This window comes from Phyllobates terribilis, unplaced genomic scaffold, assembly GCF_046119375.1.
Source record: "Phyllobates terribilis strain yellow unplaced genomic scaffold, ASM4611937v1 Scaffold_11__3_contigs__length_659146591, whole genome shotgun sequence".
Lineage (NCBI taxonomy): Eukaryota > Metazoa > Chordata > Amphibia > Anura > Dendrobatidae > Phyllobates > Phyllobates terribilis.
In genome coordinates, this window is record NW_027362771.1 from 545,926,005 (window position 1) to 545,949,916 (window position 23,912).

At 40.0% G+C, this 23,912-nt stretch overlaps 1 protein-coding gene across 6 annotated transcripts in view; it reads right to left on the minus strand.

Annotated features, from left to right (window-relative positions):
- FGFR1 (fibroblast growth factor receptor 1) overlaps positions 1–21,748 on the minus strand; it is a 79,982-nt gene extending 58,234 nt beyond the window's left edge. The window contains exons 1-2 of one of the 6 annotated variants that reach the window (XM_073653954.1): positions 21,306–21,748; positions 21,120–21,170 (exon numbers count right to left, since the gene is read on the minus strand). The gene's annotated coding sequence lies outside the window, so the exon portion shown is untranslated. Of the gene's footprint in view, positions 1–71; positions 151–11,594; positions 11,646–21,119 lie in introns of all 6 variants that reach the window. The other 5 variants (XM_073653952.1, XM_073653951.1, XM_073653953.1 and 2 more) reach the window with 5 other exon arrangements.
- Positions 21,749–23,912: the final 2,164 nt, after the last annotated feature.

Sequence of the window (23,912 nt, forward strand, 5' to 3'; positions counted from 1 at the left end):
AAGCTGCAGGAAAAGTTTTGGATGTTTTTTTTTATTAAAGCACTTTTTGCAGCCTTTTGATTGGACAGTACCTAATTTGAAGCAGATTCCATCTGCAGCGGTTCCAAAGAAGTGACAGACATTTTTTTTCCACCAGGAATTTTTCAAGACCTGAAGCAGAAAAAAAAAACCAAAAGACTAAAAGGTAGCATAATATATATGAATAGGAAAAGTTTTTCAAACTATTTTTTAAAGAGATTTTTCAGGCAATTTTTAAAGCAGACCTACTTAAAAAAAACAACCTCTGTGCACATACCCTTACAGCAGATCTGTCACTAGAATTCACAATATAAATGTTATACATTATTAATTAAATCTTAGACCTGATGAGGCTGGAGTACTTATTTTTGAAAAACTATAGTCCAATGGCTGTAGAATTCGGATGTCAAAATTAGCTTTTTAAAGTGTTAAGGTAGAGCTGAAATTATAAAATTATAATTTTAATATCAAAAAGGAAAACCTTTAGAAAAAAGGATTATAATATAAAGCTACTTTCTTTTTATTCTCTGATTTTCAAAGTAAGTACACCAACCTCAATGGGTCTAAGAACTAAATTAATAAATGTATGCAGTTTGTATTGAGAAATTTGACAGATCAGCATTAAATAATGTTCCCTTATTTTAGTCTTTGTGAGGTGGAGTGATAACAGACAGGAAACATATTAGGCTGATTATACAGTTTAAGCAAACCAAAGAACAAACATGTGACGGCGGACCGGCCAAGATTGAACGCAGCACTGACCCAGCAACGGGGTCAAAGTCGGACATTCAACTTAGATGCCACAACTGGCTGTGGTAAACATGGTGCATATGCAATAACATTCAGCTTTGATCAACTTCACTGGAGGAATGAAATCTTATAAGTCTGATAAGCATTCCTATTTTTTAATGGTTTTTTTAACGCCCTATCCATAAATCCTAGACTGTTATATGCTGTGGATTTGTGCTACAGAACCCATACAGCAAATCTGGGACAGGCTAATTTCACCCAGTTAACCAGCACCGATCACCTATACGGGCTGAAGAACACTCATGGGGTCAACAATCGCTCTTTTCTCATACGGAATAAGACCCAATTCAGACGTCAGTGATTCGTTACATACACAAAAAAATCCACTTCGAATGTCGCCAGTACTTTGGATCAGAGTTTCATCAGTGACTTCCACATATGAAAAACAAAGCTTCTATCCATTAGACTGATGTCATCCTTTTGCTGTCGGTGATTTTCATGGACCCATGTGTGATTTTTATCCGTGAAGCCCATTAAAAAACAGGTAGGACTGATTTTTTTGAGGACACGTCTGACATTTGAACAGCTCCAAAGACCCTAATCGGTACATGTTCTATTCGTGAAAACCAAGGATGGGACACGTACGTGAAAAATGGACCGCCTAAGTTTATCGATAGCAGATCCCGTTTACATGACATTCATTATGCCAACATGTTTACATGGTCTGGTTCACCAATTGTTGGCTAATCTGAATACACCTTTAAGCAAATATCCACAAAAGGTAACCGAGGTATTGTCTTAAAGTGGTGGTCACTACTTAGACAACCCCTTCTTCTGGATTCACTCTCCTATGGATATAATTGACATCCGGAGGAAGTGAGAGAGCAGCAAGAGCTCTCACTTTCTCCGGATGATTTCATTTGTCCAAAGGATGGGAAAGTGAAGCCAGCGGTGATCAGCCACTGGGATTGCGTGACATAATGTCATGCGATCCACGGGAGAGCCAGTGCCGACAGCATTGGAATGGCACTGATGGCAAATATAGGTGTTATTATTTTACTGGGTCAACATCAGGATTCAGAAGGGGTTGTCTAAGTAGTGGCCAACTCTTAAGGGTTCTGCAAAGAGCATAAAAAAATGACAGGACAAGAATCCTTGAAAGTACTGCTCTAGATATACATAATCCTCCACAGACTTCTAAAAAAAAAAAAGTTAAAAATGTTATATACCAATAAAATCTAGGTTGCGTGTTTTGGAGATGGAAGACTTTAGGATATACATTCTAGGGCCCATAATATAAATTAATTAGTCCCAACATGTCCAAATCTGAAGCCACCAAATGTGAACTCTAGACTTTTCCATACCATTGAAACATTTACCGAAATCAGGGTTTGACTATCGTGAATCATTTATAAATTACAGTACATTATAAGTTTGTTCAGTAAAAGGATGCATTACAATTTAACCAAGGTCGCATTCATGTGAATAGAAACACTTTAGAACTCTAAAGTCTACAAAGGAAAAACACATTAAATCCATTGGAAGAAAGTTTTCTTTTCTATCATGACCTCATTTCATCTTTTTTATCAAACTGTCCTTACTCAAATGCAAGAGGTCTCTGATATCTCAGACAGTGGGAGCTGAATATAAGGAAACTGTGGAAGTTGTACACAATACAAAACAATTGGGGGAAGTAATGGAGAAGCCTCTCGTGATTGGCCTCATGTTGTGTTATGGCTCAGTACAAGGACAGAGTAGTAAGAAGCTGTAATGAGCATCCACAAAAATTGAATCTCTGATTTCATATGGAGACATTCAAAATGTTCTATAATTTATAACATTACATAGAAAAGCTTTTTGGGAACACCACGTTGTGTTATATGAAGGCACCATGCATTGGCCCAAAGTGTGCTTTGGTAAGTATGAAAGTACAGGACCTCAATGTCTAATCAAACTATGGACCTCTTAAACTCCGTAAACCCCTTAAAGGGAATCTTTCAACCCCAAAATGCCTTTTAGACTAACTGTACAGAGATATAGGACACTTCACCCTAATAAAAATTACACCAATTACTTTGGATCCATATGGGGCTTCGATGCATCCATAAGGTGGCCATGAGCTGGATGTACTGTTACACCTCCCCAAATTGTGTCTTTGGGACTGCCGTAGCTTGTGATGGACAGTGCTGGCTCCTAGAGTGCACACAACCCCACAGACGTGCACTGAGGCGGTGTGCCCACGATGCGTTTTTTGGTGCATATTTGCAGCGCGTAAACGCTCCAGAAACGCATTGCATACCTTATCCCATGACTTCCTATGACATTCTGCAAGTTCTGTGCACATGGTCAGGATTTTTTCTGCGCAGATTTTACTCGCAGAAAAAATATGGACATGACCAATTCTTGTGCGTTTCTGCATGCGTATTTGCCTATACAATGCATTGGAAACACGCATGCAAAAACGGTCAAAAACCGCATGCGTTTTTCTGCAAAGGAGATGCAGAAATGCTCAGGAAAATTTCTGCTTCATTTCTGCATTGTGGGCACATAGCCTGATACTGGCTGTGACGGCTGTGCACACACACAGGGGCCTGGAACGTTCTTCTACTAGGCTGTCGGCAGACGCCACTCAACACTTCCGGATATACGAGGGGCACCAAGAAAGAATAACCAATGAGGAGAACGTGCCCAGCCATTGTGTGTGCTCAGGAGTGAGCGCTATCCATCACAAGCTAGGGCAGTCCCAAAGATGCAAATTGGGGAGGCAGAACAATGCGCTCAGCTCATGGCCTTGCGATGAGTGCACCGAACGTCCCTGTCTTGCATATGTATTAAAATATTTTCACAAGCACTGTCCAAGTAACAGGTACACTGCTAGTATGATTTTTAGGGTGAAGTCCCCTACATCACTGCACAGTTAGTGTAAAAAGTATTTTGGGGAGACGGACTCCCTTTAAGACTTTATGTATATTTTGGTATCGATTTTCTTAAGGCACACTCTGGACTGTTGATTGACTTGAGCGACGCCTAAAATTTCATCCATGGGCTACATATGGTAAAGTTGGAAGCTAGCTCAGTTTTTGTCCTTATGTGGTCAGAGCAAATAATCTTGGGTCTGTAAATAATTAAGTCCTGGCAATTTGGAAGTGAGCTTAAACTGGTCATGCATAAGATAGCTGTGGTGGACAGTTAGGGGCAATTTCTACAGATGATCGAATCTTTTGAAATTATATTTTAAACAGGTTCATTGAATTTTTCCAAAAAGTGCGATTATCAGCAAATCAATTTGCCATGAATTGCAGTATTGTAAAGACCCCAACTGCCTTGAAAAAACGTGTTTAACGAGGTCTCCTAGGACTGTATCCAAACACTTTTTAAGTTTTTTAACACAAATCCAGCCTTAGCAGTGTCAAATGGACTTCACTATGGATGAAACAGATGGTAAATGGTAGTAATTAGTGATGAGCACAAGTGCTCGTTACTCGAGTTTGCAGCGAGTATCACGGGTGCTCAAGTGACATGCTCGAGCCCCCCCGGCTGCATGTTTTGCAGCTGTTAAGACAGCCAGAAAACATGCAGGGATTGTCTGAAACACGGGCAATCCCCATGTTTTGTGGCTGTCTAGCAGGCGCAAAACATGTGGCCACAGGGACTCGAAGATGTCACTCTAGCACCCGCGATACTTGGTGCATATCCGAGCACCCTGGGAAATTCAAGTAATGAGCACTTTCGCTCATCACTAGTAGTAACCAACAGTCCATTTAATAACACAGCACACTGAAAGACTTTTCATGTTTTAATAAAGAAAAAAAAAAAAAAAACTGTCCAAAAATTATCATTTAGTCATTTGTGACCAGGCAGACTATTCCATGCAGATCACTGACTAAAACTGACATAGTCGCTGTCAGAGGTAACATCATCTTGCTGTAACTGAGATGAGTGATGTGCCATATATTTCACAACGTCCTGAGCTTCCTCTACAGTAACATGCTTGCAAGAGGCAAAGGAGGCCAATCATGGCCTGCGTTTGGTAGTATTACTGCCCGAACGGCTGACACCAGTGATGGTGCATCTACTGCCTCTTGAGGCAGTAGATGCATTCTTAGCCATGTTTTTGTTTTGTTTTTTTCTTTTTGAACTACCCAACACATTGCTTTTTTGCTTTAGACCACACGTTACATACAACACTAATAAACTTGTGACAATCTTTTCACCTCCAATTATTTAACCCTTGCCATAAAGGACAACAAGAAATGCTAGGTAGGTTGGTACTTGTACAGAAAGCAAAATGTGGCGGCGGGCCGCAGTACAGGTGCGGCGGGCTGCAGTACAGGTGCGGCGGGTAGGTTTGTCAAATTGGACAAGTAAAACAGGTGAGCAAAAACAGACATGAACAGTTACGTCTACTTTTTTTTTATTATAAACAAAACCCTCTTGCCAAAAATGACATCATAAGAAATACCAGGTAGGTGCACGTCCAAAAAGTCAGCACCTGCAAAAGGGTATTGTATTGATGTAGTGTGTACAGATGTAAAATTTAACTAATAAAACTAAAAAAATTGCCTGCAACACGCACTTTGTGAGGTAGACAGTCGCAATTAAACGTCTGGATTTTTGGAAATTTTCTTTTGTATTTTTTTAAAAGACAATTATTCCCACTTTTCAAAAAAAAGGATAGCACCAGATATTCAAAAACTGAGTACAGTTGCTTGTGATAAGCAAGCACACCGCCTCTGACTGACACAGATGTTAGAAATGTTTTTTCTACAAAAATATTGTACTGTTTTGCTGTTGCTTTCTTGTGCAATAAGAATGAAGAAAAAAATAGTATAATTGTAATTGAAAATGCAGAACAGATACAGTCAGTTACTCCACATCACCAATCAGTCACACTGAGGCTGGCACCTACTCTCTCTCCCCCCACATATCAATTGAATCTCTGTATTATTCATAGACTACTATTCTCATCTTCTTCACTGCTGCAGTTGTACAACATATTGTCTGTGGTATTTGTCCAATGTTTTAGGGCACTTTCTAATCTCCATTACTGAGCTGTGAGCTCGGATGTCCTCTTACTATTCTAAATTACCCTAAAATGGCTGCTACATTCCTTGCCTAGGCTTTTATGATCATTCTTCCTAATGGACAGCACTATGCCATGTGATGTGAAAGCTGCAAGGAATTATAGGCAAAGCCCACGCAGTTACCCCAGAAGTCATATCAGCTTTCTGTGGTTGATGCAATCTATTTGAAAGTGTAAAAAATTGTTAGACATTTTTTTTTTTTGGGGGGGGGGGGGGAGGGGCATTTGCATGTATCGAACTGAAACATTTTTGCATTTTCATAACGGTCAACTCGAATTTAATTTTTTAGCAAATTGCTCATCTCTTAATAAGGCCACATGGAGCTTTTTGCTGTAGATTTTGAAGCTGATCCGGTTTAAAATGTATATCAAAATCAGCTTCAAAACAGTCCGATGTGGAATTTGGAAGCAGATCAGCTTCAAAATCCACAACAGAAAAACTCTCTGTTGTGACATTGAACACTTTCATAAGGATAAAAAAAAGAAATAAAAAAAAAACATGAATATATTATATGTTGGTGACATCAGGACTACAGTGCCCATCAGCGCTGCAGCCAGTCGCCAAGCTCAGCGGCTCTGCTGATATAAATGGCACAAACTGCTGAGATCAGCGATTGGCTGCAGCGGTGTAGTCCTGACGAGTTTTACAAGTATTTATTTTTTATTTAACACACTTATATAGTGCCACAGCACTTTACAGACATCATCATCACTGTTCCCATTGGGGCTCACAATCCCTATCAGTATGGTTTTTGAATGCAATTGTTCCGGCACAAGTTTTTTGAAAGTGAAAAACCTGCTAGAAAAATGAATCTGTCAGCAGGTTTTGCTATGTAATCCAAGAGCAACATAATGTAGGGACAGAGACCCTGATTCCAGTGATGTATCACTTCGCTTACTGCGTGCAGCAGTTGTGATAGAATCACAGGTTTGTCAGCTGCAGATCTAACAGAGCTTGGGAATGCTGTGCTGTGTATAACCCCGCCCACATCACTGATTGGCCGCTTTTTGTGCACACTGTACATTAACAGAAAGCGGCCAATCAGTGGTGGGGGCGTGGTTGGACCAGGAGGGAGGAGACACTTAGTCCTGTGGTGATAATCTCCTGCTGAGAAAACAATGATTTTATTGAAACCACAAAACACAGCCTAGTAAGTGACACTTTGCTGGATCTCTATCATTACATCAAAGTGCTCTCAGATTACATAACAAAAATCCTGCTGACAGATTTCCTTTAAAGGTACGTGCACACATGGTTTCTTAAACTCAGGCAAACCTGACAAGTTTTTCAAGCAGAAGTCATTCAGGAAATTCAGGCATTTTCTTTCCCTGAAGTGTCTTCTGTCATTTTCTGATTGTTTTGTTTTTCCGGAAGGTTTTACCATGGTTTTGTGATGTCTTTTTACAGTTGTTGTTTTTTTCCCCACTCCCGTGAATTATAAAGAAACCACTAGCGTGGTTTTTTTTTTTGTTTGTTTTTTTTAAAGCAAGAACAAAAAGGCTAAAAACTTTCCAAAAGACCTCAAGGCATCTCCTGAGCATCTTTTTAGCCTTCCCATTGACTTGTATTGTAAATTACAGATTGTGTACTAAACGGAAAATGCCAGAAGAACGGACTTTTAACCAGTTGGTGTTTTTAGAAACCTAAAGACGTTCAAGAGCCTGAATATGTGCATTTCTATGTAAAAATGACTTGCTGTGCATGGTCTTTTTTTTTGGGGGGGGGGGGGGGTAAGTTTTTCAGGCGGTTTCCACAAATCAAGTGTTGCCCAGACCTTGATTACCGACAAAAAAATCCAACTAAAAAGGGTTTCTCCTCTTTTGATGTTCATCCGCAGTGCCTCTGTTTAAAAGGGGTTGCACAGACTTGCAACAAAAGTCGCTTTACGTGACTGCTGAATCGCAACAGCGCGCGGTGCATACGCCATCCTGATTCCCAGCCAGTGCAAGTAAGCGCGCGGACACATGACCTAATGTATGAAAATTTTGCACCGATTACACGCGTCCGGTTTCTCTCAATTCTCATCCATTGAGAGAACCTGCAAGAATGAAAAATCGCATACGGTGACGGCCACTCACAACAGAATGCGAATTCGATTCACAGAGTTTTGCCCGAAGCCTGGACAACGCCTGTAAGGAAGAAGGCAGCCACGTTTTTATAATACTCGGCAGAAGGGATGTACATTAGTTAGTTTTCCTTTAGTATAAACAATCCATAAAAAGAATTATCAGAGACTGGAAACTAAACATGTCAAAGGAGGACGACAGACTTCCTCAATTGATCGCAGGGCATGTCAAGTATCAAGAGATACATAAACCACTCAGACACATCATAACCGCCGAGCGATGGTCAATTCCACTGGGATCATCCGCTTTCCCTCATGTTCCCGATTATTACAGAGGCAGAAAACTAGCAGAGGATGAGGTTAGAACTCGATGGAGGTCGGAGTCTAGTCCTTTAGAGAAAGCCAATAAATACAGCGCCATGGCTGCAGAACGATAAAGAATAGATGTAGGGTAGGTCCGAAGGCCATCTAAGACATGGCAGCTAACATTACTATTACATTTCAAGTTTGAAGTCGAAATGTAGGAGGATCATTTCACATATAAAAGCACCAACTACCAAAGGAATAATAAAAAAAAACATTTGCTAGGTTTGGTGCCTTATGGAAAACTCGTCAGCAGGAGTTACTTCTATAAACCGATGCCGCCAATATTTGTGACCTGAAAAATATCTTTCTAACTTTATATCCATTAGTCAATTGCATACCTTATAAAAGTACTTAAAAGAAAATAAGTCAAACACTCCCTTGCCATATCCAATCCCATACACATACTAATGTCAACCTAAACGGCAGATATCGACAGGTTCGGCCAACAGTCTAATGTGTTTGGAGTTCCCCCAAACGACATTGATGGGGAAGTTTCGGGCTGCCGATCCTTTTTATCTCTTAAGAGATAAGCCGCTGCCAGAGATGTCTGACAGTAGCGCTCTAACGGAGTATTCAGACGGCCATATAAATCGGACTTTGTAATATATCTTATCAGATAAATCTTCTTCCTTTCTCCTCCAGGACTGATCACTCATTCTCAAAATTGTCAATTTACAGGTAAAATCTGTCTTCAGTGAAGACAGATTTTTCCATCACTGAGATAGCAGATGACAGTTGGTGCTTATAAGATTCTATAGAGAGGGAAGGAGGAGGGAGGAGCTAGAGGCAGAGCCCCTCCCCCTCCAGTCCACATAGAATCTTATCAGTAGCAACTGTCATCTATATAGATTGGAGGAGGAGGAGCTCTGCCTCTAGCTCCTCCCCTCTCCATAGAATCTTGTAAAAACCAACTGCCCTCTCCTATCTCAGTGATGGAAAAATCTGTCTTCACTGAACACACATTTTACCAGTGAATTGAGAATTTTGAGAATGAAAAATGAGTCCAGGGAGGAGAAATAAGCAGATCTCTCTGATAAGATATATTACAAAGTTGCTTAATTTGAGGTGTACTATTGATTTTTATTATCAATAATAATAATATTTTATTCATATAGCGCCAACATATTCCACAGCGCTTTACAATTCGGACAATATCGGCACTGTCCCCATTGGGGCTCACAATCTAGATTCCCTATCAGTATGTCTTTGGAGTGTGGGAGGAAACTGGAGAACCCAGAGGAAACCCACGCAAACACGGGGAGAACATACAAACTCCTTGCAGATGTTCTCCTTGGTGGGATTTGAACCCAGGACCCCAGCGCTGCAAGGCTGTAGCGCTAACCACTGAGCCACCGTGCTTTTCAAATAGTTAAAACGATGGGTTACACGTTAAATGTTCTTGTCAATGTTTTCCAAGTCCACGCCTCGTCCATTGATCGACGTAAAGCTAAAAAAATAATTATCGGGAGATGGAATAGGGTATTTGCCCATGAGCAAGCATCAGTAATAGAGGCCTCCATAAAAATTAGATGAAAGTTGGCCAAAGTCGACAATTTGTCAGGTTCGACCAACCATCTGATACATACATATGAGGAGTTCCCAACTATCCCCAGGAGATGGTGTTGCGGAGACACAAGAATCGGGTAGTCAGAACTTCAAAGCCTGATCATTTTTTTTTCAGGGGAGATCATCCGCTGCCACTTTGAATACATTCAGTATGAGCGTTCAGCCAAGCCATCGCTCATGTGTATGGGGCAGTCAGGAGATATAGCGGAGTGCTGAACAAGTGCTCGGCCGGCAGCGCTCTCACGTGTATTAGCTCGCATATAAAAGAATGAGTGCTTCGTAGTGAAACTCTGTTAACAGTATATGTACAATGAGCGAGAAAAGGGTTTTCCCAGGTGTCATGAAAAAATTACTGCATGTGATCCCCCCAAAGATGGTACATCGCATGATGATGATGGTAATAGTAGTCATCAAGGTAACTGCTGCGCCAAAACACCATGACCATGTTCATTACATAGAACAGCATTTACTAATATTAAGGGTTTCGAGACATCTACCCAATTACAGGGTTGAAACATCCCCTTCCTAAGGATAAAAAACACTAATATATACATGTATAAATACATACAAAAGGCACCAAAAGGATTTTTTTTTTCATATCACAATCTTTATTAAAAAAATAAAATTAGTAATTTTGCAATTTTCACATTGGCCACTGGGGCTTTTCTAGACTTTCAATTTCCTGTCTTTTTAAGGAAAACATTTCATCAGTTTCCTTATCATCAGAGACAGGATTACACATCTATAAACAGCTGATAAAAGATCCACCATTGAAAATAGGTGAGGTCACAGCTTCCCCTCCCTTCACAATGATTTTTTTCACACACTCAGATGCTTCAATACAAAAAAAAAAATAGGGTCGGGATCTGACCATGGCAGATAATGTACATGTGCATTTCCTGAAACAACAGGAAGTTAGAATGTAAAAGAAGCCCCAGTGGCCAATGTGAAGATTTCAATTTTTAATAATGATCATGATATGGAAGAAAATTAAAATATTGCCAAGTTTTTATGAAAAATACATTTAACATAGAAACCTGATTAACCAATTTTCAGATTGCATATCCCCTTTACGAAGATAAAGATATTCTGGATATGCCTAGAAGACACTTGACCTTTGTTTTCATGGGATACAGGAGTTTTTCAAGAGGGTATCCAGTGCTGCTATAGACTAATAGACATATTTTCTAAAGTTAAGTATTTTAGGTCACTAACCCTGGTGCGCCTTCTAGGATGGTAGGAGTTTGAAACACTAGAAAAATCCAAAACATTTTTACACAAACTAGATCAAATTAATTCGAAGGCAAGTCCCGAGGTCAAGTAAAATCCCAGCGCCACATGACATAAAGGCTCATTTCACATACATTTTGCTAAGGTTTCCTTCAAAAGGGAAGCTATAATCAAAAAATGACCTATTGTTTAAATCAGATTTTTGCGTTACATACATACACATATATATATTTTTTTGTAATGTTGGCAACTTCACTCCCCATATGACAATCTATAATACAAATTAGAATTAAATTTTCTCACTGGGGCTAATTTTTAGACTAACTTCCTGTAGTTTTAGAGAATTGACATGTACATTAGCAGCAATGAAAATAATCCAAACCCATCTGTTGTAATGAAGCATCTAATGGGCGTGTGCAAAGATCACTGTGAAGGGAGGGGGAGCAGTGTCAGCAGTGACATCACCTACTCTGATTGGTGGATCATGTGTTAGCAGCTGTGTATAGAGATATTACCTGTCCTTGTAATTCTGCCTCTGATGATAATGAGACTGCTGAAAACGCTTCCTGAAAGGACAGGAAATAAGAGTCTAAAAAAGCTTCATTAGCCAGAGTGAAAATTGCAATATTATTTCTGTTTAAATAAAGATTGTGATCTGAAAAAAAAATGTAACTTTTTTTGTTTTTACAAATACATGTAACACAAAAACCTGATTTAAACATTTAGGCCATTTTTCTGATGATCGCTCCCTTCTAAGACCTATGTATTCCATACAATTAAAGCCTTTTCTAATATTCCCCACATTAAAGAAGCACTCCCATTCAAGTTTTTATCCTCTTAATATATTGCAATCATAATATTATATAGCATTGTGTACAATTGCGAAATTATCCCTTCTACCCAGTTAATTCTTCTCTTTTCCATTAGGTCTATGACATCACATGGTTAAAAAACAAATATCTAAATTCTTTTAAGCTCCATGTAGAAACAGGAAGTCTATTTTTCTTGCATGAGTCATCACTAGAACTACAATTCTACCTCACTGCAAAGTCCCTGACTTTCACACACAGTGTAGGAAAGACAACATGCAACACGAAGGGATAAGGGGGATGGGAGCCCAGACACTAAGAACAGAGGGTGTGGAGACCTCCTAGGTTGATCTGATATCACCCTGTCCTTCCCTACTGTCCCTATATTAGTTGCTCACCAGTCGCCGAGCAGGAACCTAAAACCCTGTCTCTCCTTAGAGATAGGGTCTGGCTGAGGAAGGTTTGGAGGGGGGGGGGGGATGAGCGTTAGTTCAGTCCCCACTAACACTAAAGAGAGCAAGGGGAGACAGACACGGGGGAAGTAGCTTAGCTTGAGTCGACTTCAGAGAGAATACACACACGTCCTCTTAGCACCAGAGAGGAAGTAAGAATTGCACTTGCACCAAGCCTTCACAAGGGGTCATGAAAATATCACCGGTGCCTCCCTACTGCAAAGTGAAGGTATTTATAAACGCAGGCCAGGGTGTTAATTAGCAAGAGGAAGGTAGCCGATGGGTCCTAGAGTGAGACAGATCTAAGAAGGTGTCTGTAATGCCAAACGAAAAAGATCTGCAACCAACTGCAGGATGACTGACTGTCACATCTGACACATCCGTGACACTGGCAGGTGAGAGGAGCGGAGCAGCTGGGTCAGGAGTTGAAGAGGGGGTGAAATGGGGCTGCCAGAGACATTGCAGTGATGTAGAATTGTAATTCTAATGATGACTCATGCAGGGCAAAGAGACTTACTGTTTCTACATACAGCTTAGAAGGATTCAGCTGGTCTGTTTTTAATCCCACGACCTACTGGAAAAGAGAAGAATTAACTGGGTAGAAGGGCAAAATGAGCAATTGTAAGTACACATATGTGATTTGACGTATATGATGATTGCAATATAGTAAGAGGATAACAACTTTGAGGGAGGAGTGCCTCTTTAAAGACACAGATCACAATAGGTCTTCATACTTCGTTGAGACCCACCTTAAAATTTGATATTTCCGATGGAGGTCATAAAAAATATCAAGTGCTAGTGTAGCCTAATACTAGCCAAAAGCAACTTACACTTCCCATTCTATATCTTTAAAGTGGAGCTGGAACATTTCTAGGTCAACATAGCATGAATGTAATATAATCATCAACATAGCTACAGCAATAAGCATGAGGAAACTCCGAGATACGTCGTGCCAGAACTTCCTTCATTAAGAAAAATAATCGGACAGAAAATGGTATCCATTTAATGCAAACACTGTCGGAATCAGACGCCGGGGGCCGAGCTAAGTATTTAATATAAAAACCTAACTGGTTTATGGAGCATCGTGTTATTTAATTCTTAGAAATGAATATTTTTCCAAAGTCCGCGCTAGAAATAATTAACAGAAAACACCATACAAAGCTAAGACTGTAAACTAGCCAGCAGCACGTAAATTACATTAAATGAACATCATTACGATAACATTTTTTTGCATCCCTACAAAACGCTGAATTTATGGAGAATATGTAACACCGCTAATGGGAGAGGAGGAAGGGACGACAGCTCTAAAGCTGGCGATACACATTAGATAGCGGTCACTCCAACAATAACTGTCGGCCGACAGCCATCTCCCAACTCCTCATACATAGTTGTGCTCAGCTCGGCCAACATTCACGTCTTCTCTATGAGAGAATAATCTGGAAGCGGCTCATCTCCCCACGGAACAAAAGGATCGGGATATTCCATCTACACTAGAGTTTGGCCCCCATACACATTAGATGATCAGTCAATCCAGCTGAAATCAGTGGGTTCAGCCAACTTTTATCTCTTAAGTAGTTGTTATTTTTTAGGCCAGAGATCCCCAACATTGTTTTAGTTCTCAAGCCACTAACATATAATAGAGGATGTTGAGCCACACAGTATGTAAAGAGTAGCCAACAGTTAATTTTAATTTCATAAATCGATTGTACAAAGTTGCTTATCAGAGAAATCCACTTCCTCCTCCTCCTAAATTGATCTTTTTTTCTAAAATCAGGGATACAATCTCTATTCATTGAAGACAGAAGTTTCCATTGCTGAAATATAAAAGATGACAGTTGGTGCTTATAAGATTCTATGGAGAGGGGAGGAGCTAGAGGTTGACAGACATTCTGCTACAAGTTCACCAAAAATGACAGTTTAACTTTTTTTTTTGCCATGGATCTAAAAGTGTAACTGTCATATCAGGTGAACTTGCAGAAGAATGTATGAGTCTTCTTCTTGCTCCTCCCTCCCCCATAGAATCTTATAAGCAGCAATTGTAATCTCCTATCTAAGTAAGAGGTAAATGTGTCTTCACAGTATACAGATTTTACAATTTGTACCCTTGAATTGAGATCGAAAGGTCAGTCTAGGTGGAGAAAGAATCCGATTTCTCTGCTAAGATATCTTACAAAGTTTCTTATTTTCATGTGTACTATTGATTTAAGTAATAAAAATTAAAAAAACGACGGTTAATCTTTAAAGAAACCAAGCATATGAAAGAAACTACCAATAGGCATAGATTTTGCCCTACTAGTACTAATTTCCAGTTATCTAGTTTTGACCCCTGTACGCTATTCTAGCCATAACATCTATGATACCAATAATATACAATAGCATGTGCAATGGCCAAGTTTTGGGAATCACAGGTTGGAGGCCCAAGAAGCTCCACTGTCTACCTGATTGAGAAGCAAAATTCAGTTGTTGGTCTGATGAAGTTGAAACTTGTACTGAGCCAGCAATGCCAGTTTGGTCAAGAGGATGACAGTCTAGAATAAGATTTTGATGGGTTTACTAAAATTTACTCCAGGGGCATGCACTCATAGTATACTCAAACATTGACCGACGAGGCCGATCTTGCAAATTTTTTGGGCAAACAATTGTTTAAAATTTATAAAACAATCACTTGTAATGGACAAAGGCAGGCTTAGGTCTGGCAAAAAGATCAATCCCAGGGGAATTTGTCATCTGGAACTAGCAATCTATGGCTGATTGCAACAGAACAATGGCCACTTTGAGCATGTACATTATCTTTATGCGAACGATCCAACGTTCGACTAACTGGCCACATTTGGGTCAAACCTAATCCTATGTCTACGGCTGGTTTCAAAGAAAATAATGTGGCCAGTGGCTAGTCACGTGAGAAACTTGAAAATGTTTTAGACTTTCAGAGTCTAAAGCTGCCCAAAGAAAGTCGTTCTGCACTACAAAATGCCCCAGATCCAGTATACAAACTACATACGTTACATAATTGAGGTATGATGAAGCATTGGCTGCACAATGATAATGGTTACTTTCTAGGTAAGGAGAGAACAAATAAAGGATCAGCTAAGAAAATAGAATCCGTAGACACTTGTAGACTGTGGTGAAACTGGTGGTCTTTTATGGACAACTTAAAAGGATAGAAAAATTCTCCCACTTTGAACTCTCCCGTTAATGTCAATTGAAAGGCCGTGTCTCATCTCAACATTGGTATCATACAACCCTTCCCTCAATAATGTACAGTAATTAGTAGTTTAGAGTGTTTTGTTGTATACTTGCCTTATACAAGTAGTGAGGAAGACTACAGGAAGCCTAGTTCCACCTATGGAAGTAGCAATCCAAAAAGTCAACACAAAGAGCTTTGCCCCATGACTTCAGCTAAGAAGACAAACCAGAAACTCCATTTTCAGACATGTATTTCGGAGTGTGAGTGGCCAACACCTTGAGACAAGTCTGCAAATGAAGTTTCTGGTTTGGCTTCTTATCCCAAGTCATATGGCAAGACTCATTAAAGGGTCACTATTGACTTTTAGGATTGAGTTGACTTCCTGTCCTCTTCCTCTCTAAAGAGGCTACTTGCATATTTAAATTCCCAGGTGATGATTGCATGGCCTAGAATTCTCCCTGCACCATCTTAGCACTTTCCACAAGGAGTAAAGTTAACCGGCACTTAATTTATCGTTATCCGGCTGGGCATCCATTATAGGTGAGAACAAAGGATTTGGAAGCAGCAAGTAATGAAATGCTATTATTACTGTACACACCTAGAAGGCAAAAAATAGAAGAAATCCAGCAACCAGATGTTACTAGCCTGAGATAATCTATGCTTCCAGACATGCACTAGTTTATCAATTACCAAATGACTATTTAGTATTTTGGCAAAATTGCCACTAACAATTTTTGACTGTATCAGAATGCAGGATTTTTCTTCCTATAAAGGTTGGCTGTGTTCATGGGCTTATCCAGTACACGATTTACTTAAGTTTCCAGATCAAAAGAACTTTTTATATAACCATCATCTGAACAGGTATGTGAATTAGCTCTACCTATTTCAAGGCTCATCGCCTCGTCAATACATTCCCCAACATAAGCTTGGCAGTCTCCACAAGGCGAAAGAGTAACGCATGGCACCTGAATAAGCGGCATTGCCTAACTAATAAGTTGATGATGGCACTTTGACTACACCAGAACTTTACAGCTCTGGTCCTCTTACCAAGCATTTAATTGGTGCACTATATGTTACTACCTGCACCCTTTTGGTCAACGGCCTCGAAGAAATTAACCACAATGATGATAAAACTATTTCTCAGAAAACAAAGGTCAGCAGTTTATGACTTGTAGAAGAGTAAACACGGCAGGAAAAGGACATCATGTTCTTGAATGCATTCCCAGGGTTCTTTCATTAACAAATCGGGAATAATATAAAAGTAAACAACTTCATCTTGGTCAAAGACAAAGTGATGGATGAGTCCAATTGAACTCTTCAGGATGTAAAGGTCCCCCATACACATCAGACTAATGTTGGCTGAACCCGCTGATATTGATGGGTTCCGCCGACTATCTAATGTGAATGGGGGAACTGGCCGACTGATGGTCGAAAGAGATGTTATTGGACATGTTCAATTTCAGACTGATGATCGCATTGTTATCCAGGAGATAAGTTGTTGGCCGACATGTCAGTTGGTGGCTGTCTCGAAAAAAACACTGTAGCGCAAGGCCAAGCAAGCAACCTGTGTATGGCAGAGTCAGCTGAGATGGCTGTCAGCTGAATGATCTTCCTAAGCATCGTTCGACCGACAGCCATCCAATGTGTATTGCCAGCTTAAAAGGGCTGTCCCAGCATTGCCATACATGGCATTTTGACATCTCTGATCCATGTTCAAAGTGGCAACAAAGTTATAAAAGTGTCATGCCACTTCCTCTCCTGTGGGATCCTTTGGGTTATCTTCCATGGTTGGCCCAATATTGACAATGGTTAATATCATGCGTCTCCCCTGAAAAAGCAGCGTTTACAGGAGACAAATTAGTAAAAGTGATTTCCCTGCACTTCGTTCTGGTGATTGGTAGCATCTCTCTTTCAATCTCCATCTATGTTTAAGCCAAATCAACCACTTCGAAACTGAAAAAAAAAAATCATTAAATATAAATTGGTTCTCTTGAGCTCAACCGTTGTAGGTTTAGCCGAATGGCATCTGTCATTTTACACATTACTTATCCATTGCTAGAGTTCCAATGGTGGCCCTAAGGTTTGGGACCCAACTTTCTCAGGAACTGGTATAAATGGGATCAACAGAAGATGAGAAAGCAAAAGCAGAGGCGGACATATCAAAAAGGTAGAACCTGTGTAGCCGCACAGGGGCCCAAGAGGTGAGGGGGCTCATTTCCACCTCCAAAGCAGGTGGAATTGTAGATTATGATGAGCTATTGGACTCAAAAGGGCCCATATATTGTTCTTGCAGAGGGGCCCTTTTCTGTTTGCATCCGCCAGTGCTCAAAAGCTTATATTAATTGAGAAAAAAAAAATGCCCCATGACTGGTTAAGGGGTTACATAGTGTCATGCACAAATCAATATTACCCAACCAACGTTATATTAAACTGTCAGTGTCAAGCATAGCAAAAACTAAAGTCACTGATTGCCGCGAATGGATAAAAGAAGAACCGAATACCTATGGAAGGGAGTATCCTTTTAATACTTGTATTCTAAATGTAAAACCTCATCCTCAACTCCCAACCAATGCCCATATAAAAAAACAGAAGTCAAGATAAATCTCAAAAAAAAAATCAGGTAACATTAAAAAAAAAAAAAAAAAAACTACATTTCTCCAGGTCATATTGGAGTCTGATGGAGCCAGTCCATCTGGAAATCTAATATTTCTAAGGGTTTGTAAACCACCTGTGAAAACAATTTCATGTTTAGATTATGTGGTCTACAGCTTCTTCACACCTAACCTTATGTTTCTATCAAGCAGGGCTACTTCAAAGGCCAGTCATTAAGGCAGATGGTCATTGTCGCCTATTTGGGACTGGGAAGACCTGCAAAACAGCCAGTTAGACCCGAAAAACAAACAAACCTTCCTTACACAACCAGGTTTTATGAACCACATTAACATCTACTCTGAATATGCACACCTCTTCTTACATACAATCCTAAATGTTGTTACTCCACTGCTTTTAGCTTTCTGTGGACATCAGGGGATTCGTGAGTGGCCTTCAATGTCCCATCACAAATGTTCTACACACACCCAGAAAGTCCTTCATGTTGGAATTTGGTAGTCATATTTGAAGAGCAGTGTCTCAGTGGGATATATAGTTCACATGTGTCTTTATAGGAATGGCAGCCATTGAGTAAGGGCCCTTGTTATATGATAGATGAACAGACTCCCTGACCAAAATAGGTTTTGTAGTCGTCATCGCCCACTCTATGCCACCAGGCTGAATTTTGTACAAGCTGCAGTTTACTACAACATAGTCATAATGGTGCATCAAGAACAAGCAGTATTAATTTTACTCTCTTATATAGAGCCATCATATTCCATCATCATCACTGTCCCCATTGGGGGCTCACAATCTAAAATTCCATATTAGTACGTCTTTGGAGTGTGGAAATAAAATGGAGTATCTGGCAAAAGACCACGCAAATACGGGGAGAACATACAAACTCCTTGCAGATGTTGTCCTTGGTAGGATTTGAACCCAGGACTCCAGCGCTGCAAAGCAACAGTCCTAACCACTAAGCCACTCTGTCGACTGAATAAACAAGGAATACATGCCATTGCCACTGAGCAAGACTGGAGGTTGACTAACTGAATGATGATGCTGTTCGATAGCCATCACCATTGACTGCTCATCAACATGCAGGTCAGATCCCCTGGTTCCTCAGACAGGAGAAGACTATCTACTGGGCTCTATATTCATTGGAGGATTGATAGAGCCCAATGATATTGTCGGGATTGGCTAACAAACCTTTAGGTCTTTAGGCACACCAATCTACAAGTCATAGAACCAAATACTTACCAGGCCTGGACAATATACACTTGACTAAACCAGATAATCTGTCCAAACCATGAAAAGTCAATGTTTGAAAATCTCAAACTTTCAACGCTAAATTCCTCACATGTTCCCCAAGAAAGACTTAAAATGAAACCATCTACCATGACAATAAATGACCGCATGAAGCAGACATACGCAATAAGAGCCTTAATAATTAGGTGTCCAGGTCTAGAGACGTCACCATAAAGTCACCCTGAGGCACAGAACAGTAAAGGTTTCACAGACGCCATCTCTTCAGCCAACAGGTTAAGATAAACAAGACAAATTATCGACGTATGTGGAACGCCAGCATTTAATCTAATTATTTACTGCAAATCAGACACATTTGTAACACACGGCTGGAAACAATAGACCGAGGATTGAATAAGCTAAAGCTGGAGAGGAATACTTGCCGGAAATCAAACGTCACTTACAGCCAAATTTCCACACCACGTCAGTGCTTGGGGTACAGAGAATATTTTTGTCACACATTTTATGACTCATCTCGTATTGGATCACAAATGTCGACCTAGATAAAATGAAAACGCTGGGAAAACTGGTGCAAATTTGGCAATTTCTGGGACCTCTACCACCAACTTTGACTATTTTTGGTGGGTTTAAATTACCCATCTAAGTCTAGCTATCTTGCGTTAAAAACCTCAAAATAAAAAAATAAACCAAAAGAACAAAACTCAGATAGAAAAACAAGATACCAACCATCAGACCAAAAAGGGATCAATGCTCCTTTGGATAGAAAGTGGGTCTTCTAAACGTCTATGGCCTATGGGCATATTTCTGTCTAACTGATTATCCATATACCCAGCACTCTACTGGACTGAGGCTTACACAACCAGAAAAATAAGGAGGCGTGAAAGGATAACGGATGCAAAAATGATAGAAGATAAAGAGCTCCCTATGGGTACTGTATGAATGGAACAAGTTTCTGATCTGACCCAGCAGAGAAGTTCATCCACCGGCTGGATTTATAATCGAGTCATGGAACATTCTATTGCAAATAGTTTCCGAAACCTCTTTCTGAAAACACTGTCTACGCACTGTACAGTAATACAAGCAAAGAGGAGAAATAAAATATATTCTATAGATGGTTCATACCATACATTCCCTATACTGGGAGATAAACAAAATGTCCAGCAGACGAGTTTCTGTGGAACTACAATTATCAGTAGAAGGAAAAGTGCGCTGACAGGTATCGGCACATTTTTCAACAGACTGGTGAGAAAGAGGCAGTGCAGTTATCATAGAATACAAAAAAAGTATAATATATATAAAGTCTATAAAAATATATATATATATATATATATAAATTTAAAAAAAAAATGCACTACTAAATAATATATATATAATAAATATTTAATATTATGTAGATAAAATATAAAAAAAAAAAATTATTCTCATTTAAAAGGACTCCTGGCTGGAAAGTTGGACAGAAAATCATGGCAAAAGCAGACTTTCAAGTCACCTATTGTACAAAGTATGAAAACATTGGAAGGAGCAGGAAACTCTGATAGAAAACATATGTGCTGAATGGATCTTACGGACTTACTTCATCATCAGAGCAAAAAACAGAATATACGTCATTTTTATACAGTCACCTAAACCTAGTTTGTTTTAAATAATAATGCAAAAAAAAAATAAAATAAAAACTGATCAACAAAGCCTCATACTAGTAGCAAACATTGGTATGCAAGGAAAAAAGAAAATATTTACCCACTTGAAATGTTTGATTTTTTGCACTCGGGGGTCTTCTACTTTATCCTTCTGTAGATTTCAACAGTAAAAAAATAAAAATATATTAAAAAATAAAAATAAAATAAAAAAATAAAAGTTTTGTTTTGGCCCCTAACTTCCAAATCGTCTTAACCCTTTTTCTTTCTCTCCCATAAAATAAATTACCAGGTTATAGGATTCACCGTAGCTTTTTCTTGGAAGAAACAAAAAGTTAAAAAAGGAGGAAAAATTAAAAACATAAAAAAGTCTGAAGTATTTGGAAAAAAAAAAAAAGTGGGAGAGAGTTTAATTTAAACCATCTGGTGCCCTTAAGACAAAAATGTGGACCGTATGAAGCACCTACAGGAGATCCAGGCAGGGCAGAAAGTTTTAGAGATGCAATCAAAAAGTTTTCTTTCCAGTGATTACAAAAAAAAAAAAGAATCTTGAAGATGATAAATAAAGAAGATTTGTGAAACAATGTATCCAGCTCTGCTCAGTGTACATGAGGCAGAAGTGTATCCCTCCAAGTGTGCTGGATTCCTTGAGCATGGAGAGAAGTGAGGCAGCTCCTATTCAGACCTAACAATACACTGCAGCCCCATCCCCCATGTTCCCTACAAGAATTTGCAGCCCCTCCCAGGTAGAGTTCATTTACACAATCCCCTCCCAGCCTCTCAGATTTCTCCCTGTGCACACTGGGGTTTGTAGTTTACATGCCAGACTGCATTGACTATGAATACACATTAGGGCTGCAGGACATGTGCAAGCAAAGGGTCAGAGGGGAGAAAGCTGGGACTGCGAAAGGATTGTATCCTGGGACTGCGAAAGGATTGTATCCTGGGACTGCGAAAGGATTGTATCCTGGGACTGCGAAAGGATTGGATCCTGGGACTGCGAAAGGATTGGATCCTGGGACTGCGAAAGGATTGGATCCTGGGACTGCGAAAGGATTGGATCCTGGGACTGCGAAAGGATTAGATCCTGGGACTGCGAAAGGATTAGATCCTGGGACTGCGAAAGGATTGGATCCTGGGACTGCGAAAGGATTGGATCCTGTGACTGCAAAGGGATTGGATCCTGGGACTGCGAAAGGATTGGATCCTGGGACTGCGAAAGGATTGGATCCTGGGACTGCGAAAGGATTAGATCCTGGGACTGCAAAAGGATTGGATCCTGTGACTGCAAAGGGATTGTATCCCCAGTGCTTCTCTGCTCTGCCCTGCTTAGTTTTGTTAGGTGCAAAACCCCACAGCACTCCACACTGCAATGGGAAAAAATGGAATACTTTGTATATGTCAGACTCATTATTTGAGCTCCACCATGGAGCCGTCTCAAAAGTAGGAAGCTCAAACGTCACATTAGACATAAGTGAATAAAGTACCCCATTTGCTATTTCTTGCATCTATCTATCTAATGGCTCGTGCTCGATTTTTTTTTTTTCCTAGGACAGAGCCGGTCCAGGGAAAAAAAAAATCGCAGCATTCCTGATATTCGGATCACACTCGGACATGCAAGTGAATGAGTCTGTGGAAACCATCGGACGGCACTCGGATGACGTCTGAGTGCAGTCCGATTTCCACAGACTGACAAAATGGAAAAGATGGAGACATTTTTTTCCTCCATCTTCTCCTCATTCGAGAGAATCGGATTACACTGTGATAACACCAAATCACATCAGAGTGTCATTTGCATTAATTCTCTCGGATAAGAAGACATACTGTCGCCTGCACCTAAACTAATATCTATCCGTCTGTCCGAGCAACGTAACAGTTTCATATATGTCTATGAGGCTGTTACGTTCATGTCAGGAGAGCCATGGCCAGTCCGTGCTAGGCCCGATTTGCACGAGTTTCTATAACAGTCCTTAATGATGGAGCCAATTTTGACCTAAGTGACCAAGCCCCATTTTCCAAATCTGATATGTCACTTTACACGGTAATAACTCTGGAACACTTCCAAAATATCAAAGTGATTCTGAGATTTTTTTTGTGACACATTGTAATTTATGTTAGTGGTAAATTTATGTCGATATGTTTTACATTTTATTATTTAACTTTTTTTAAATTAACTGGAGCGTAAATTTGGCTGGAACAAATTGCTGGCATCATGTCATATTTACAGATCCCCTGAGGTGACAAAACAGTTGAAACCCCCCACAAGTGAACCCATTTTGGAAACTACAAGTAATTCATCTAAGGCTGTGTGCCCACTATGCGTTTTTTTAAGCATTTCCGCAGCGGCAATTCCGCCGCAGAAACGCTTAAAAAAAGCTTGGTAGAAGGTCTGCCATGTTCCCCAATGATAATCCGCATGTGCTGTGCACATGCTGCAGAAATTTCTGCTGCGGATTATCATTGCCGAAAAAGAATTTAAAATAAAAAAATACATTATACTCAACTTCTGATGGCTCCCGGTCTCCTTAATGATGCGTCCTGGCTCCCCAGCAGCTCGCGATGGTCTAAAAGGACCTGCCATAATGACGTCATTTAGTCATGTGACGGGTCACGCGACCGCTGACGTCGGCGGGCGCGTGACCTGTCACATGACTAAATGACGTCATGGAAGGTCCTTTTACACCACCGTGAGACACTGGGGAGACCGGACGCATCGGATAAAGAGACCGGGGGCCATCGGAAGCTGAGAATAATGTTTTTTTTTTACCATTTTTATCCTTTTTTTTTTAACTATTAATTGGTCACACTATATAAATCCATTCCGTTTGCATGGATTTATATAGTGTGACCAAGTTGTCAAGCACTTTCCAAGTGATGCTAAAATCGCTTGGAAAGC